This window comes from Symphalangus syndactylus, chromosome 2 (genome assembly GCF_028878055.3).
Source record: "Symphalangus syndactylus isolate Jambi chromosome 2, NHGRI_mSymSyn1-v2.1_pri, whole genome shotgun sequence".
NCBI lineage: Eukaryota > Metazoa > Chordata > Mammalia > Primates > Hylobatidae > Symphalangus > Symphalangus syndactylus.
The window spans coordinates 72967998-72988631 of NC_072424.2; the positions used below are offsets into that span (position 1 = coordinate 72967998).

The 20634-nt window shown below is 35.4% G+C and overlaps 1 long non-coding RNA gene across 1 annotated transcript in view; it reads right to left on the reverse strand.

Moving 5' to 3' along the window:
• Positions 1-10940, reverse strand: part of LOC134732770 (uncharacterized) — a 71303-nt gene extending 60363 nt beyond the window's left edge. The window contains exon 1 of the long non-coding RNA XR_010116262.1: positions 10865-10940. This is a non-coding gene — a long non-coding RNA (uncharacterized lncRNA). The remainder of the gene's footprint in view (positions 1-10864) is intronic.
• Between the last annotated feature and the right edge of the window lie 9694 nt (positions 10941-20634).

The following is a 20634-nucleotide window of genomic DNA, read 5'->3' on the forward strand; positions in this document are numbered from 1 at the left end:
GTTCATTACAGTTTCTTTGACTTTGGAAAGTTGATACACTGTAGGACCAGGAGATGGCTCAATTGTCCTACTCTTCTTTTCTACTTGAACTATGGCCTTTCTTTGATGTCAGTATGCATCGTGTGCACTCCACCTTGATTTTTTCATTATTTAACAATTTTGATCTCTCAGCAACTGTGTATACTGATCTCACTTAGCAGTACTTAATTGTAATGTACCCCAGAATATGTTTCAGATATATTCTTAAGGTAATTATTTTTAAATTTCATTGAAATAGAAAACACAACACTTTTACACTTCTTACATATTACAGAGAATATGGGTGCCAGGAATTTTTCAAATGTTTTTACCTCTAGAGCCATATAAGTGAAGGTACCAAGACAGATTGATAAATACTTAATCTAAATCGAGAAACACAGAGCAGTGCTCCACTGACTTCATAGCTTCCATTTGTAAGTACGTACTGTTTACAAGTCAAGTGCTCGTGGAAAAAAAAAAGGAAAAGAAAATTAGCTATAAATCAAAAAGTCAGCCCCACATAGGAGTTTACAACTTTCATATCCTGAAGCATATTCTAAGGTATTTCAATGTACAGCGTGTATACTTTCTTTTTAAATTCCTGGATCCTTTAAATTTGTTATCTTGGTGTTTTCATTTTCAGACCTGTATAATCAGCAACATCTTTGCTCTGTAAGGGGGAAGTAAAATCCCATTGCACCAGTGTCATCTTTGATGTAGATCTTTAGGAAAAAAATAGCAAGTATCAAGGATTAAATTATGCTGTTGTCAAGCCTCTAATTTTTCTATGAATGAATTGTAAAGTAAGCAAAGGGTGAGGGGAAAGTACCATATGCTCTTTTTCCAAAGGAGTGTTTCTTAACAACAGATCAGAAGTCACCTTTAAATGCTGACTACGTAGAAACCTCCAGCTGCTTATTCTGCACAGGCAATTTTTGCTTTCTTTTTGCTGAGCTTCCAAAAGGAGAATATCTAAAAATAATTATTTCTGCCAGTTGAGTAATTAATGACGGCCTTACCAAATGACAGTTTTATTAAATGACATTAGGAAAGATGAATTAGCTTTTTATTAAATGATATTTCAATGTTTCAAAGACTCCATGAATACCCCAAGAAGAGTGTTCCTGTTAAATTAGGGAAAACAGTGTTTTGGTTTTCATACCTACAAGAACTATTTGGTAAATGCGAGTATTTTTCTATCAAAATCAAAAAGTTAAGATATATTACTTTGTTATTATTTCATGACTAAAATTATTACAGAATAAAAATTAATGGATATTTATTTTTATTGGCATGTCAGTTATTCTCATTTTATGAATTATAACTTTTCTAGGGATATTTGTCCTTATTCTTTTCACCAGTTCCCTCATGTCTATCAGACTTGAAACAACAACAAAGAATGTAAGCTTTATATTTGTCAGCACACTGACTGACCTGGTTTAGTGCCACTACCACTCTTCTCACTCTTCCTCATTCACTACCAAAGGCATGTAAAAAGGAATTAACGATGAAATCAATACATGTCCTTATAGGGTGTTAAGAAATAGCAGTTAAGTAGATCTATAACATTAGTAAACTGTAGCTATTTTAACTAAACATGTACCAAGTTCCAGAAATGAGCTTCTTCCCTGTTCTCTATCTGATCTCATGTCACCAACCCTGGGAACTGGCTCCCTAGTTCTCCTGAGCTCGTAATGCCTTAGTGCTGTAGAGCTGCGGGGCTCAGTCTTTGGTTCTTCATTTGCTCTTGTAGTCATCTCAGTGATTCCCATGTCTTTAGAATACCATCAATATGTTGACAACCCCAAAATGTATGACTACGGCCCAAAGCTCTGGACTTATATACACCACAGGCATCTTAAGATCTCTTCTTGGATGTGTAATAGACTTTTAAAAACTTAAAATATCTAAAAATGAACTGATTTCCCCTGAAAAATCTGTACCACTTGTTGGTTTTCAATCTCAGTTAATGGCAAATAACAATAATAATAATTATTATTTACACTCTCATTGTCTTTTTTTATTAGTTACTTTCCTGTCACACTACACATCTATGCTGTGAGAAAATCATGTCAACACTACCTTCAAAATATATACACAATCAAGTCGTTTTTCACCACATATCCTGCTGCCACCCCAATTGGACCACCGTCATACTTCATCTGGATTACTATACTGATTTCATGTTTGACTTATTTCTTTCAACTCATGCCTTCTCTTCCATAATCTATACTCTATGCAGCAACCAGAATGACCTATTTGAAATGGATCCTAGATACCATCACTCCTTGATTTAATACACTTGATGGCTCAACATTTTACACAGAGTGAGTCATTAAAGTCCAATTTAATTGACCCTTTTCTGTGACTATTTGCACATATCTCACATATCACTGCATATCACTCCCACTAACTTCTTGCATTTTCTTAAACCAAAAAATTATCTTCCTATCTTACTTTGTTCATTTTATTGGGAACACTTATTTCCCAAATGTCCTCCAGTCTATCTCCCTCCTTCATGTCTTTTAAGTCCTTCATTATCATCTTTTCCATAAGGCCTACCTTGACCACCCAATGGAATACTGCATTCTCTTCCTGTTCCCAACCACAGCACCATTCTTTACTCTGCTTGACCTTTTTTTTTATTCACCTTCTAACATATAACACATTTCCTCTGCTTATTATATTTTGTATTTATTTTCTACATATCCTGCTAGAACATAAGCTCTTTCAGGGCATTGAAGCTTGTTTGTTTTGGTTGCTAGGCAATAATTGTTATTTTTCAACACGACATATTCTTAGATTGGGCATTCTGGACAGCTACAGTTCCTCCTGTCAAGTGAAAGTGAGTTTGCCCCTAGAGCAGATTCAAATGACTCAATTGATGGGACTGGTAATCACCTGAGAAACCTTGCTAGACTGAACTTTCTCACACTCACATCTCAGTTTCCATTCTGAAACTTAATACATCTCTGTATCATAAAGAATAGTGGAGAAGTTTGCATATCTAATATTATTAATTATATCATTACATTTATTAATATTATAACATCATTTTGGGAATAGCACTGATATGTACTTTCAACATTCAGTTATATTTTATGTTAATTTCCCATTTAGAATTTTATAATGATATTCATGTGCATGACCCATATTAAAAAGTAGTCTATTTTAACTTTAAACTCTGCATTTTTATTACCATGAGCATGTTAACTTCTTTGAAGAAATGTTTAAAAGATTATGATTGACTCAGTTTGTTTATACAAAGAAACATTTAATGAAATGAGTAGCAGCTGAAAAACATACCTTATTTAAGACTACACTAACAATATATTTAAAACAAAATTTTTTTCTTGAAAACTTGTGATTTCAAAGAACATTTATAATGTACAATGCTACTTGGCAGGTAGAATTTCTACAGAAAATTCAAAAAATGCACTAATTTTAGGTTTTGAATACTAAAATGTATACTCACTGTTTACTAAGAAGCAGCCCTAATCTTACAGAAAATGAATGGCTATGGAACTGTATCATTAAACTGTAAGAAGTAAATGAGAAGTTGTGTTTTCAATAAATCTGTAGCCCATCTGCAAGGTCTTTGAGAATATGAGAATCAATGTTACAGAACAGATTTCAGCTTCTTTTCAACTGACACAGCCGTTGAATATTATTCACAAGCATAACAAATCTCATCAGTAATGGTAGTTCACATTAGTCTGGCACAAAGGAAAACCAGGTTGCACTTTTATGAACATTTTCTTTTTCTAGCTATAATCCCATCCCTTCAACTTCCCCCAAACTCAGGACCTCCATAGCTACATAATGGTTGAAAACCAAGACTATGGAATTTTGAGGAGAAAAATCATTAACAGTCAGCTGTTGAGAGGATGTTATATCCCTTATCTACTTTGATTACAAATGGCCCAATGAGATAAAAATAGATATAAATCCCATTGTACAGAGGAAGAAATACATTTGGAAAAAGTAGATGACCAAATGTTGTTGAGGGAGTAATAAGTGGAGCCACCATAAAGAACTACTTTCCAGTTCTTTTGACTTCCAGCCCAAGGCTCTCTACTCTGCCACAAAATGAGAAAGTTGGATTAAATGATTTCTCAAGTATCCCTAGGCAAAAAACAAAACATGATTTATCTCATTCTAGTCATGGAGATACGAAGGAGGTCATGATTTGGATGCATGGATAAATAACGGATGGCAAAGAACAGGAAATTTACATGTTCATATGATCCAAATTGTGTAGCTCCTACTCAAGGAGAGCTGTTTGGGGCTCCATATCTATCACACCTGTCATGCAATTATCACTCCTTTGCATCTACTGACAGATAAAATGCTTTTAATATTTGTATTTCTTTGTACTGGAAATATATTATTTAAATGATAAAGACATTCTAAGGAAGGATAAAAAATTACATTCAACAATTTCCAAATGAAAAGTCATTTGGTTATAGTAGGCTATTCAGTCAGAGTTAGACTACTTTTTACCCTTTTTCTTTTATGACACTGACTTTTTTTTCTCCAAATAGGCTGGCTGTCATGTAAATGTGCATCATTGTTTAAAAGAAGAATAAGCAAAAAACCTCCAAAGTCAGGGTGAATCCATTGTCTCTGCTTCCAAAACAACACTAGTATTCTCCCAGTGATGTATGTGTACAAACAACAAACAGAAACCTTTAAAGATCATACTTTAAAGATCATATGGTTGAACTCACCATATTACAGATAAATGAAAAGGCATATCTTTGGTGAATGAGGTTAACTATCCGTCCCAACTGTGGTATCTAGGTTTTCTGACTCCCAGTTGATTTTTTATTCTAGATTACCATTATGATTGCTTTTCTTAACATGTGGAGGGAAATAGTTAGTGTTCATAGTAATTCATTTGCCAAGTAATTATAATACTGTACTCCTTTATGAAGAAGGTTTATCAACAACACTGGAAATATTAAACTCCTATTGGACGAATTATGAAATCTTTACAGCTTAGTCAATTGACTCACAGCTAAGGGGATACAAAAAAAGAAGAAAACAACCAAACACCATTAATTTTTCTTTTTCCTTCTCTGGGACCTGCTGTCTTTATTGAAAATATTTAACATTCATTAAAAAGCAAAATAAAACAAATTAAAATAAAAATCTTCCATAGCAGTAAGTTAAGTAAGCATGTACTTTCTTTGAACCCAAGCATAATATTTTTTTCATTGTATCAGAGCCCTAAGTACATGCCAAATGCATTAGAGTAGCACTAGACTATTTCCTGGCTATTAGCCAAATGCCATGCAACTTAATACACACACAGCCTGCTGTATATTTCAAAGGTTCAGATCAAATTAGTTTGAAGTTTTAGTTAGATTAGAAATGTTCATATCTTTCTATCAATACTAGATAGTTAATCTTTCTATTTCATGTTTTAAATTCTCAGATTTTTAGTAAGCTTATCAATTAAGATAAAGTTAACCACTGTATTTCCAGGTGAATGGGACAATCCTTTAATGAAGTGAAATGCAACAAAATTTCTTTGGTGAAAGGATCTGGTAATCATACTTACGATAAAATGGATAGAAAGATATGTCTGTATCTGTATCTATATCTATCAATGAATAGAAAAACACAGTTGTATGTGCTCCATAGCCTGGTTCAGGAAATGCTTATTTACAAATGCATTGGTAATTAAAACTATGATTTTTAGGAAACTTCTTGACAAAGAGTAAAATTAAACAAATGTTAATTATTTTGATTATGTATCTGTATTCCTCACCAGCCAACTTGCCAAACCTATGAATTTCTAAGGAATTACACTAGGTAAATTTCACTTTTATTTTCCTCATTTTCTGTGATCACTACTAAAGGGAGGGCTAAGGAGAAACAAAATTCTTGGACTCACTAAAAGGCTCAGAAATTTTATTACACAGACAATTGAGAAATATTGCTTTATTTCCAAAGAATTTTTAACCATTTCTCAGTCAGATTGAACATTTTAGCTTTACACTTCACAGTTTCTTTAGTATTATGATGAATTGTATAGCTAGTGTACTTGGGTCTGCTTCCTTAACATAATTTAAACTACATGAGGTCAATGTGGATATGTTATATTTTGTGTATACCCCAAAATATAGTACAACTTTTGATACATTTTTTGGTGGGCAAAGTAATACGTGCATTGAATGTAATGTCTTTTACATGAAACTACAGTACTCTTTCTAAATAGCAAATTCGAACAGACTAGTTTTTCTTTCTTCCAGTGTTGCAAAGTAGTAAATAAAAATACTAAAAAGCAAAGTGTTGACTGTTGTTCTGAACCTTTGAAACAAATAGGGTTTTTTCTTGTCTTTGGGAATTTTCATTTCATTACCAACAGCAACTGCCATTTCATGTGTACTTTAAATATACAGTGTCTTTCCTCAGTATAACGGACTAAGCTAATAAGTGTGGACAAATCCAACTCCTACCACTCATAATACCAAACATAAATATCAGATAAAAAAATAAATAGTTAGCCAAAGTTGAGAGAAATAAACTCACACACAAAAAAACAGAAATTACCGAGTAACAAAACAGAGAATATTCAGCTGAGAGCTAATGCCATGATGCCACCCATCAGGAACATATAGTAAAGGTGTCAAATGCAGATGTAGAGGTTGGGGCCAAGTCTTTAATGTATATGGGAAGAAAAAGCAGACTCTTGGGCCAAATGGGGGCCAGCATACCATAATAGGGCTTCTGTACAAAACACAGCTCCTTAAAAGAGTGCCCAATAAATACAAATCATATTAGAAAATCTCCAATTTTTAGCCCAGGGAAGCCTTCAGGAGGGCTGTTGTCTCCTCAAAGAAAATACTTGCAGGGGAGGACAAGAAAAAGGATTAGAAATTACAGAACTGTAGCATGAATTGAAGTCCCATCCAAATTCACACTCTTCACAAGAGGTAGGAACCTGACCAAAAACTGTAATTATGATTAATTTAGTTAATATTAAATATAATAATTAGTATTAATAGTATTAAAAAGATGTGGCCAGGTGTGGTGGCTCACGCCTGTAATCCCAGCACTTTGGGAGGCTGAGGCGGATGTATCACGAGGTCAAGAGCTTGAGACCATCCTGGCTAACACAGTGAAACCCCGCCTCTACTAAAAATACAAAAATTAGCCGGGCGTGGTGGCAGGTGCCTATAGTCCCAGCTACTAGGGAGGCTGAGTCAGGAGAATGGCGTGAACCCGGGAGGCGGAGCTTGCAGTGAGCCGAGATCCGGCCAATGCACTCCAGCCTGGGCAACAGAGCGAGACTCTGTCTCAAAGAAAAAGAAAAAAAAAAAAAAGAGCTCAAGGTCATCCCAGTCAACATGGTGAAATCCCATCTCTACTAAAAATACAAAAATTAGACTGGTGGTGCGCGCCTGTAGTCCTGGCTACTCGGGAGGCTGAGGCAGGAGAATTGCTTGAACCCGGGGGCTAGAGGTTGCAGTAACCCAAGATTGCACCACTGCACTCCAGCCTGGCGACAGAGTGAGACTCCATTTCAAGGGGAAAAAAAAGAAATATAACTAAAATCTCATTATAATCAAACAAAGACTCAAGGAATCTTTCTCTCTCCCACAAACAGATGCACATAAAACCCAGCTGGAAAAAAAGCCGCAATAAAACATTATATGCCATTGATGAAACATAACTTGATTATTCAATTTATTATTTCATCTTTGGAATGTTCACTACTTATGTTGCTTCTCTAAATCAAAAGACCTCAAAAATTTGCTTTAATGGCATACAAATTTGAATATTCTACTTTGATGAATAGAGTTAAAAAACAAAATTTACAAACTGTATAACTGCTTAACCATAACTGCTGAATTTTGCTTTAAAATAACAACTAACAGTATCATTGATTTAATTAACTGTCTCACCTCTTTCCCAAACAGACGTGGAGTAAACATAAAGATCTCAAGGAGATCATTTTTATATTTTATCAAATGCTTTAAAGGATTTAAAAGGATAATTTCAATTGGTCCATAACTATATTTAAAACACTATACTTTTTAACCAAATAAAACATAACTTGAAATTGGTCTCCTCTACTGAAATAATATCATTAAGAATATATGTATTTATTTAGCAGTGCTACCTTCATTCCATGTATTTTTGGAATCCTTTCAGAAATGTATCACGTAAATTTCTGTAACCTTTTCTTTTCTCTATTATTTTCTAAATAATAGAATAATCTATTATTTAGTGATGAGTAAAAGGATAAAGATTCCCTGTTCAATGCCTTTCCATTTTTCTCAGTTGCAAATTTTTGTTGTTGCTTTTTTCATTTGTTTTCCCGCCATATCTACTTAGCCATTGATTGTACGTATTTTAGAGTTGATTATTTTAATTAAAGCTGCATGGCTCTGCATTTCAGAAAGATAAAGTATTTGCTAGGATTTAAATTAGGAATCTGCAAATCCATCATAAATCTGACTCAGTTTCATTTGTATGTTTCCAGCCCGCTCAAGGGCAGTATGTGAAGTAAGTCAATATCATGCGTGTAATTGACTGATTGCTATTAATTTGAAATATGTGAATTTGAGGGCTGCCTTTATATAAATTCATTAATGTGCCATCCTTCACTGGCAATGATCAAGCTGCTGGCACATCACTAATAGGATATTTGCTTTGCGTTGTTTTTTAGTGGTCATGATGAATTTGGGTTGATCCATTCCACATACAGCTGTCTATTTTTTTTGTGACTAATGGGCCATATCTGGTGTGGCAGGCTTATAGATATTATCCTCATTCTTAATGGAAGATGAAAAAATGGCAACAAAATATATAATGTTGGCTTCATTTACTAGAGCCGAACAAGCATGAATATACTCTCTAGTCAAAAAGCTAGAAATTATCGGGATAACTTTTTCACCTAAACAAACATTAAATTCATATAAACTATTATGGATTTTTACATATACTATCAGTATTGCCCAAAGTAACATGTAATTAACGATTTCAAATGAAAATTTCAATAAAAAAGGGATGATTTAAAACAAGTATCAGTTTGGCAAAATGTAATGTTATTTGTACTAGTTATGAAGCTATTGTCTCTCAGCTTCAACCCCTCTGCCTGTTACCCTTCTACACTCTTCTTTGTAAGCTGAGTCTTAAATTATCTTTTATCTGTAGATACATATGAAGAAGAAACTACGGTTGAAAAGAAAAGAGACTTTCTTTTGTCCTTTCGGTTGCTGTTCTTCCTAGTAAAGAAAGTGCCTTCAGCCCTGCAGTTGTTTATCTCAGTCCCCTGCATCACTGGGTACTTCTAAAACCAGCTTCAGTTAATTCTTTCACAGTCACCAGTATGAGCCAGATAGAATCTGTTTACCAGAGTATTAGACATCATTCCATGAGGACCTCCGCCAAGATTCTAAATCTTCATTATTTCTCCAACTGGATGGGTAGTGTCTCTTTCCCTGAGTTATTACTATTTTATTATGTCATTTTTTTTCCATTTTAATCCTTCAAACTTCTGCTTAACCAGTTTCCCAGGATGTCAAATTCTCTTCATTGAAATAGATAATAAATTTATATTTCCTGATTATTTTGATAGACTACCATAAGTGAGTTAACTTTTCTAGAGATTAGATAATTTTAATTGAAATATTGAGTAAAATTTTTAATCCATAATCTACTTTTGAAATATTAATCAACTTAGTTAATTCTGTTGCCTGTTTAAACCCATTCCATTCTTCTTTGTTACTGACCAAAAAAAAAACACTTGAGAGATACTTTAAATGTGAGAGCATAAGTGACTATGGTGGTCACCTGGTTTTGGTTTGAACTGTTTTGCTTTGGATCTGATCTGTGACCTTTGGAGAACTTATTGCCCTCTCTCTTCCTTTGCCCAAACACACACATACCACATCTGCCGTGTGGTTCCAGTTTGCCAATCACAGAACCATATGTCCCCTAATTTCCAAAGTTGGCTGGTCCAATTTCCTTTCCCAAGAATGTTAATCATGAATGCACACCTCAGAGATGAAGGATAAATTGGGTTGAATCATTCAATGGCAGTTTCTAAGAGAGATGATGCATGCCTTTCTATTCTTAATATCCATGGTTAGTGTCCACAGGGCTGATTCTTTAGCTATTCCTTCTCTCCTGAAGCTACCAAATATTCTTTGTTTATTTGGTTAAGTAAATATGGGTAGATTCCTTTATACATACAGTAGTTTTGCTTATATATTGCTTTTTAGATGGCTGCTTTCCCAAGTACATTTCTCAGCTATGCTCTTTAATTAACTAGATAAAGATGTCATTTTCTCTGTTTTTTTAAACATGGGATGAAAGAATCATATCTGCTTCATAGTTTCATCCATTGACATATTTATAAAATATAGTTTTAATATAAACTTCGGGAACATACTTGGTATACACAGTCTACAATTAATTAAGGATAGTGCTTGATTTGATTTGGCTGTGTCCCACCCAAATCTCATCTTGAATTGTACATAATTTGCACATGTCATGGGAGGCACCCAGTGGGAGGTAATTGAATCACGGGGTGGGTCTTTCCCATGTTGTTCTCATGATAGTGAATAAGTCTCACAGGATCTGATAATTTTACAAAGGGGGGTTCCCCTACACAAGCTCTCTTGCCTGCCACTGTGTAAGATGTGACTTTGCTCCTCATTTGTCTTCAGCCATGATGTGAGGCCTGCCGAGCTATGTGGAACTGTGAGTCAATTAATTGAAACCTCTTTCCTTTATAAACTTTGCATTAGTCAGGGTTCTTTAGAGGGGCAGAACTAATAAAATAAATGTATATATGACGGGTAGTTTATTAGGATAATTGACTCACGTGATCACAAGGTGAAGTCCCCAGTAGACTGTCTGCAAACTGAGGATCCAGGAAGCCAGTCCGAGTCCCAAAACCTCAAAAGTAGGGAAACAATAGTGCAACCTTCAGTCTATGGCTGATGGAATGCTGTTTCCCATGCCCCAGTTTATGGCTAGATGGGTCAGATAGCACCCAGTTCATGATAGGTAGCTCAGGTCCCATTGTGACTTGATGACCCATAGTCAAACTTTCAGTTTCCACCAAAGCCCAGTAACAGGACAAGAGCTGATTCTCGAAAGGAGAGTAGTTATCTGCAGAAGGTGGGAGGGCCTTGTTCCAAAATCCTACAGCCCTTCTGTGTGATTCACCTGTGGGGGCCTAACAAAGGCTCCAAACAGCATCCCTATCTGTGACTGACACCTCAAGCACCATTGGATCTACTGGGTTGTATGGCCTGAGTGGCAGAGCAGCTTTCACATCAGCTTGGAGCTGCTGCAGAGCCTTCTCCTGTTGTGGACCCCACTCAGATTTGCAGCCTTTTGGGTCACTGGATAAATGGGCTGGAGTAACATACCCAAATGAGAAATGTGTTGCCTTCAAAACCCAGATAGGCTCACCAGGCCTTGTGTCTCTTTCTTGGTTGTAGGAGGGGCCAAATGCAGCAACTTATCCTTCACCTTAGAAGAAATATCTCAACAGGCCCCACACCACTGGACCCCTAGGAATTTTACTGAGGTAGAAGTTTCCCGAATTTTAGTTGGATTTATTTCCCATCCTCTGGCACACAAGTGTCTCACCAATAAGTCCTGTGTGTTTCTACTTCTCGTTCACTGGAGCCAATCAGCATAATGTCATCAACGTAATCCACCAGTATGATATCTTGTGGAAGGGATATATGGGGTGCGAGCCCCAACACAGAGTCCCCAGTGGGGCACTGCCTAGTAGAGCTGTGAGATGAGTGCCACTGTCCTTTAGGCCCCAGAATGGTAGATCCTCCAACAGCTTGTACCATGCCCCTGGAAAAACTGAGGACATCCAATGCCAGCCCGTGAAACCAGCCAGCAGGGGGCTGTATCCTTCAAAGCCACGGTGGAGGACTGCCCAAGACTGTGGGAGCCTGCCTCTTGCAACAGCATGACCTGGATGTGAGACAGAGAGTCATAGGAGATCATTTTGGAGGTTTAAGATTTAACTGCCCCACTGGATTTTGGACTTGCATGAGGTCTATAGCCTCTTCGTTTTGCCCAATTTCTCCCATTCGGAATGGGCGTATTTACTCAATGCCTGTACCGTCATTGTATCTAGGAAGTAACTAACTTGCTTTTGATTTTATAGGCTCATAGGTGGAAGGGACTTGCCTTGTCTCAGATGAGACTTTGGACTTGGACTTTTGAGTTAATGCTAAAATGAGTTAAGAATCTGGGGGACTGTTGAGAAGGCATGTTTGGCTTTGAAATGAGAGGACATGATATTTGGGAGGGACCAGAGTTGGAATGATATTATTTGGCTCTGTCCCCACCCAAATCTCATCTTGAATTGTAGCTCCTATAATTCCCATGTGTCATGAGAGAGACCTGGTAGGAGGTAATTGAATTATGAGGGTGGGTCTTTTCTACACTGTTCTCATGATAGTGAATAAGTCTCAAGAGATCTGATGGTTTTATAAAGGAAAATTCCCCTACACAAGCTCTCTTGCCTGCTGCCATGTAAGATGTGACTTTGCTTCTCATTTGCCTTCAGCCGTGATTGTGAAGCCTCCACAACCATGTGGAACTGTGAGTCAATTAAACCTCTTTCCTTGATAAATCACCTAGTCTCAGGTATATCTTTATTAGCAGCATGAGAACAGATTAAAACCATTTTGATTCTATTTGGGAAGATGGCTTAGATAATATTTTTGAAGTTTACTTAATAATAGCAAAAGTCATTATATGAAATTAAAATTTAAATTGTGACCTGTTTCTCTTTTTTATTCGGACACACAGAGTTTACTGGTGCCTCATTAATTTCATTTATTTGTTTACACATGGTTTTAACAAATATTTATTAAATGTGTCCTATATGCTACACACTGTGGTAAACAGAAGAGATGAAGAGTTAAGGAAAAGTCTGTCTTCAGAGAGCTTCCATTATAGTGGGAGAAATGGACAACTAGAGAAGTGCTGTGAAGCATGACAAAATCTATTGTAATGATAGGCACAGGATACTATGGAGACAGAAGTAAATGGCATGTGGTCAGATTAGAAAGTAGGAAAAGTTTATAATAAGATATAAGAGAATAAGGAAAAAGGAGAAAGGAAAGTTAAGACATTAAAAAAGATATAAAATACTTAAAATTTTGCTTGTTTAGAACCAAGGATTCCTTTGGTGAACATAGGAGAACAGGTAATGGGCAGGATCCCACTTATCCCTGTGTGCCAAGCTAAACTCTATTTCTTTCTTGATATCTTGTTGAAGAATAACACTATGATCAAACTATGATTACATGAATTAAACCTTTTTAACATACTTTTTACTCATTATAGAGCTATGTATACGACATAATAATTCATTTTATTTTAAAAACATTTAACTATGAACAATTAACAGTAATTTACATATTATAAATATAGTACTAAATAATTTTGCCCTCGTATTTCACTATAGTTGTAACTTTTTAACATAAATATGTATGGTAAACAATAGTTATTCCAGATGTGTGGAAATCAGCTGATAACTATCGGAGTGTCCACATTATCAAAAATACGTAATTAAAAATTAATATAATAATCGATTTGTATTTCAAATATTATAAGATATGTTGAATAGTCACAACTCAATTATGTACAATATTGGGTATTTATTTCACTTGCTTTTATTTTTAATGCCTGCTATCAACATTGTTTATTGAATCTCAAAAGCACTGAGCAGTGATTAAACAATCTTGCCCATAATAAAATGCCAATGAAACCCAAATATCATTCAAATATTTCTAGATTAAAACTCAGTCTTAAAGGCCGAAGTTTTCACTGCCTGTTCTTGTCAGTTCCAATTTGTTGCCATGGAGATCACTGCCTTTCTTTTGTTGTGGGGTATGTCTCTGGGTGTATGTCTATCTCTTTTGTATAACTCCTTTGCCAGATATTGGATTCACCCAATATTAGTTTTAGCATTTCAGAGGGAAGTGCTCTTCTTTGTTTTTATCCAAAGAAGCAAGTTTCCTTTTTTTTCAAACTGCTGTAGAAATGCTTTTCCTGGTCTCTTATTGGCCCAAATAGTTTCAAGCATATCAAAATGTTAACCAATCAGTGATAAAGACAATGGAACTACTACCATGATTGATTTAGTATACTTATCTAAGGTTGAATAATTAGTGGTATCAATCACAATATAACCATACACAAATACAGGCATACCTTGGAGATATTGAATGTTCAGTTTCAGACCACCACAATCAAGGGGATTGTATTAGTCCATTCTCAAGTTGCTATGAATAAATACCCAAGACTTGGTAATTCATAAAGAAAAGAGGTTCAATTGACTCACAGTTCACCTGGCTGGGGAAGCCTCAGGAAACTTACAATCATGGCAGAAGGCCCCTCTTCACAGGGCAGCAAGAGAGAGAATGAGTGTTGAGTGAAGGGGGAAGCTCCTTATAAAATCATAATATCTCCTGAGAACTCACTCACTATCAGGAGAACAGCATGTGGAAAACAACCCCCAGGATTCAATTATCTCCACCTGGTTCCACCCTTGACATGTGGGAATTATTATAATTCAAGGTGAGATTTAGGTGGGGACACAGAGCCCAACCCTATCAGGAATATTGTAATAAAGCCAGTCAGACACGTGTTTGTTCATTTCTTTGTTTTTTTTTTTTTGTTTTTTTTTTTGTTTGTTTCGGAGTGCATATAAATGTTACATTTACCCTATACTGAGAGTTTATTAAGTGTGAAATAGCATTATGTCTAAAAAAAAACAGCATAACTTAATTAAAATACCTTATTGTTAAAAATGCTAACAATCATTTGAGCTTTCAGAGAATCATAATCTTTTCTGATGGAGGTTTTTCATCATCATCTTGATGATGATGACCTGCTGATCAGAATGGTGGTTGCTAAAAGTGGGGTGGCTGTGGCAAGGTCTAAAATAAAACAACAATAAGGTTTGCTACACCTATTGACTGTTCCTTTTGCAAAGATTTCTCTATAGCATTAGGTGCTGTTGGATAGCATGTTAGCTATAGTAGAACTTTTCTCAAAATTGCAGTAAATTCTGTAAAACCCTGCCACTGCTTTATCAATTAAGTTTATGTAATGTTCTAAATCCTTCATTGTCATTTCAAAAGTGTTCACAATAGCTTCATAGGAATAGATTTCATTTGAAGAAACCGCTTTCTCTTCTAACCATGAAAGCAACTCCTCATCTATTAAAGTATTTTCTGAGATTGCCACAATTCAATCACATATGCAGGATCCACTTCCAATCCTAGTTATCTTGCTATTTCCACCACATCTCCAGTCACATCCACCACTGAAATCTTGAAACCCTAAAAGTCATTCATCAGGATTGGAATTAATTTCTTCCAAACTCCTGTTAATGTTAATATTTTGATATTTTCTGAAGAATCATAAGTATTCTTAATGGCATCTAGAATGGTGAGTCCTCTCCAAACTTTTCCAATTTACATAAATCTATCAGAGGAATAAGTATCTATGGCAGCTATAGCCTTATGAAATGTATCTCTTAAATAAAAAAAAAAAACTTGAACGTCAAAATTGCTTTTTGATTCACAGACTACAGAATGGATATTGTGTTAGCAAACACCAAAGCAACATTAATCTCCTTGTACATCTACATCAGAGTTCTTGAATGACAATATGTATTGTCAATGATTAGCAACATTTTGAAAGAAATGTATGTTTTCTGGGAAGTAAATCTTATCTGTGGGCTTAAAACACAGTAAACTATACTGTAAATAGATGTGTTGCTGTCCAGGCTTTGACACTCCATTAATAGAGCACAAGAAGAGTAGATTTAGCATAATTTTTAAGGGCCCTAGGATTTTCAGAATAGCAAAAGAGTATTAGGTTCAATTTAAAGTCATCAGCTGTATTAGCCCCAACAAGAGTTAGCCTGTCTTTTGAAGCTTTGCAGCCAGACATTGACTTCTCTCTAGGCATGAAAGTTCTAGATGGCATCTCCTTCCAATGGAAGACAAGGTTGTGCACATTAAAAATCTGTTGTCAGCACAGCCACGTATGTCCATTTTCTTAGCTAGGTCTTCATGGTAACTGGCTGAAGTTTCTACATCAGACTTACTGCTTCACGTTGCACTTTTATGTTATGGAGAGAGCTTCTTTCCTTCAACCTCATGAACAGATCGCTGCAATAACAGCTTCAAACTTTCCTTCTGTAGCTTATTCACCTCTCATAGCCTTCGTAGAACTAAAGAGAGTTAGGGCCTTCCTCTGGATTAGGTTTTGGCTTGTGGAAATATTTGATTTTCTATCCAGACCACTAAAACATTCTCCATATCAGCAATAAAACTGTTGCACTTTCTTATTATTCTCGTGTTCACTGGAGTAGCACTTTTAATTTCCTTCAAGGACTCTCTCATTGCATCTATAACTTGGCTAACTGTTTGTCACAAGAAAATGAGCTTTAGGCCTTTCTAGATTTTCAACATACCTTTCTCATAAACTTAATCTTTTCTAACTTTTGATTTAAATTGAGAGATATGCAACTCTGTCTTTTACTTGAACACAAAAGGGCCATTGGAACTTTATTAATTGGCCCAATTTAAATATAATTTTGTCTCACGGAATAAGGAGGCTTAGAGAAGAGAGGGAGGGAGAGGGAGGGAGGATAAAGGGAGGAGGGAGATAGAGAGAATAGACAGAATGGTACAGGGAGTGGCCAGTAGGTGGAGCAGTGAGAACACATAGAATGTTTATCAATTAAGTTCACCATCTTATATCGGCCCAGTTCATGGCGCTATAAAATAATTAGAATAGTAACACCAGATATCATTGTTCACAGATAACCATCACAAATATAACTATAATGAAAAGGTTTGTACTATTTTGAGAATTATCATAATGTGACACAGGGACAGGAAGTGAGCACATGCTGGTGGAAAATAGCACTGATAGACTTGCTTCATGCGGGGTTGCCACAAACCTTCAATTTATGAAAAATGAAATATCTGTGAAGCACAATAAAGCTAAGACTAATGAAATGAGGTATTCCTGTATCATTGTACTTAAATGAAACTCATGTATTCAGAACTAGAGTAATCATAATTCTTGGTTTATTGCACATTTTCATCATTAGTCTCTGAATTGACTAGTTATAATGTACATGTGGATAGATAGAAACATCAGAGGGAGAAAGAGAGAGAGAGACTATTTTGTCTGAACATAAAATGTATAATGTTCTATAAATTTATTCAATTGAAAAGTTTTGGGCTCCATCTTTGAAATCTAAGACAAGATGCTTATATACTAACTATAGAAGCTAATCAAAAGTGTTCTTGAGAAAACAAAGTAAGGTATTTCGTTGTAAAACATAAACCATCATTTCACTATCCAGTTTTAATCATGGCTCATTATTTGTGGTATTTTTCTTTCACTATTCCAAGACATGTATAGCAAAAACTTGATTTCCTTTTGCTGTGCTAGCTTTTAGAGCACATTGACAGAAATGGTGAAAAAATGTAATCAATGCTTTGGGACACATGTGAAAATCCAATGCCCATCTCAGTTCTTGGCTAAAATAGTTCTGCCAAGTCTATTTTCTATTGTTGTGTGCTATTTCTCTCTACATTTATCTTTTGCACTTGTCTTACACCCTTCCTGTCTCTCTCCTCTTTCAATCTTCAGCAACTCTCTAACTACTCAAAGCATCATTTATACAGAGTACTCGACTCACAGTGACAGGTGAAAGGGCCCTATTCTTGCATCATTTCTATACTTTATTCCTGTCAGCCTTGCAGAAGGGTGTGCATGTGCGTGTGTTGTGTGAGTGTGTGTGTGTGCGTTGGTTGCAGAGAGGGCTACATTTCAAATATTGATTAAAGCACAGTTGAAAGGGCACCTTCAAACACATAGATGTGATTGACTAAAATGATTCAAACTTGCAGAAATCTATTTGTTAATATGCCTAAAATATCTTCATTCTTTTATCAACTATATTAATATTTTAAGAACACCTGTCATAGCCAAGAAATGTCCTAGAGGTGATAGTACAGCTCTGGATACAAGTGACAAGGCCCCATGCTTTCAGCATGGGTATTACGTGGAGGGTGGAAAAAGAAAAAAGAACAACAAATGTTTAATAGCCTAGGTGTATATGAGGGATATACAGCAAAATAAAATAAAATAAAGTGGCTGTATTCCCACACTCTGGGAGCCCGAGATGGGAGGATCACCTGAGGTCAGGAGTTCAAGACCAGCCTGGCCAACATGGCGAAAGCCCATCTCTACTAAGAATACAAAAATTAGCCGGGCATGGTGCCTCATGCCTGTAATCCCAGCTACTTGGGTGACTGAGGGAGGAGAATCGCTTGAACCTGGGAGGTGGAGGTTGCACTGAGCCAAGATCACCCCATTGCACTGTGGCCTGGGTGACAGAGCAAGACTCTGTCTCAATAAATAAATAAATAAGATAAAAAGAAAGGGAGTGTTAGGATAGAGGGTGTCATATTAAAAATGGTGATCATGGATCACCACCACCGTGTTGTCTTAGGTAAGTAAGAGAAATCATAAAAGCAGAGACTTGAAAGAAAGGAGGGAATAGGCCATGCTGCTATCTGGTGGACTGGGAGACAAACAATTCAGATAGAGGGAAGAGTGCTTGGAAAGTGCCTAGGGAAGGAGCATGCTAAACACATTAGCAGTAAAACAAGGAGGCCAGTGAACATGGCACTGAGTAGGCTGAAAGAGAGAAAGAGCAGAGAGATAGAATGCCTCATATCATGTAGAACTTTATAAGACATGGCAAGGATTTTGGCTTTTATTCCCTCAGATGAATAGAAATAAGTATATTTTGAATAGGGATATATGACATGACTCAGATTTTAACATGCTTTTGCTTATAAAATCAAATGGCCTTTTTTTTTCCTTTTTGGACATTTTAAGTTTTAAATACTTACTACATTGTCAGTTGGAGGCATCATTTAGTTGGACCCATCACTTCAGATTTGAGGAGAGAAGCCAGAATTGGAGCTTCTCAGTTGGGTGTTTCGTGTATAAATTCTTTTTAAACTCATAAAAGAGAATGAAATTACCTAGGGTGTTAATATAAATAGATCCTGAAAACAGTTCAGGTTTTTTGAGCCAGAAATTTTACTTCTAATGAGTTATCCTAGGGTTATAATCATACATGCAAAAAATGACTTCTATGTAAAGATATTACTACACTATCTTTATTTTATTACATTTAAAGCCTCATTCCCAAATGGTACTTAATCACATATATGTGTATGTATGTGTACTTGTATGTAATTAAGTACTAAAATGTACTCTATTTTGTATTACAGTATGTGTGTGTGTATATATAGAGTGTGTACACAGAGAGAGAGAAATGTATTAGAATTGCAAGACTATTGTTACATTTCTAAGGAAAAATTGGCAAAGTAATGCACAGAATCATTGGGTTTTAAAATCATATATTTAAAATAGCTTGTTTTCATTTTTAAGTTGGATAATTGCATACTGCTCTCAATTTGAAATTAATATTTAGGACATTAATCTTAGATACATGCTTAAAGTTGTTCTCAGAAAAACTTAAGCTACTAGTGTTATACATATATATACACACATATATATGTATATACACACACACATATATATGTTTTTTGCTGAAACATTAATACCTGACTCTATGGAAAACCTCAGATATTTCCATGGTATAAACACTGAATTTTAGACAATGGTAAGTTTTTTTGAAATGTTTTGATGTCTATTTGGCAAGACATCATCAGGGAAGAGTAGGGTCTTATGAGAAGTCTATTGATACAGTGTAATCTGAATATAAATGCAAAATATATGATTTATCTGATCTGTTCCTTGTGAAACGTAAAGAAATGTAGGCATAAGTATCATCGTAGAGGGGAACAGTCAGCTTGGAAAATAGTACTGGATATTTGGTAACAATGTTATACATACGAATCTATATTTGATTTTCTCTATTCCTAGTTCATGGGCTATATTATGATCTCAGATATAAGTTAAACATATTTTTTTCTATAATGAAACTAAGAGAAATAGTGACTTGGAGTGATTTCTACAAACAAATTATCTAACATACATGTAACCTTAATCCCCCAATAATTTATAGGTTGTGTAAGCAAGCATCTTTTTGCAATACTGTGCTTCTCTTAAAGAGCTCAGGGTGCTTCTGCCTCCTAAGTGTAATTTAATTTATCTTATGAAGTGTACAATAAACTATTTTTATTGATACATTATTGAAGCCCACATGGCTTAAATGACCATTTTATTATACAGACTTATACATTTTATTTTACCTTTTCTTTTCCTCTTACATAAAACTGGATGTAATGGGAGACATCAATTTTTATCTTTAATATAATCTATTAACACTACAGAATCTAGAGTATTAGTGGCTTAAGATCAGGAGCTATTTTGAGAGTTGAATTCCATATTTTATGGCTTAGCAAAGTGAGACATTTAAAAAGTTTACAGTTCATTTCTCATTATCTAAAAATAAATGTGGGGGGAAAAATCTTACTCTATCCATGTACAAATGCTTTCTATAATCTGACAGTTTGGAAAAACTGCTTTATAAAA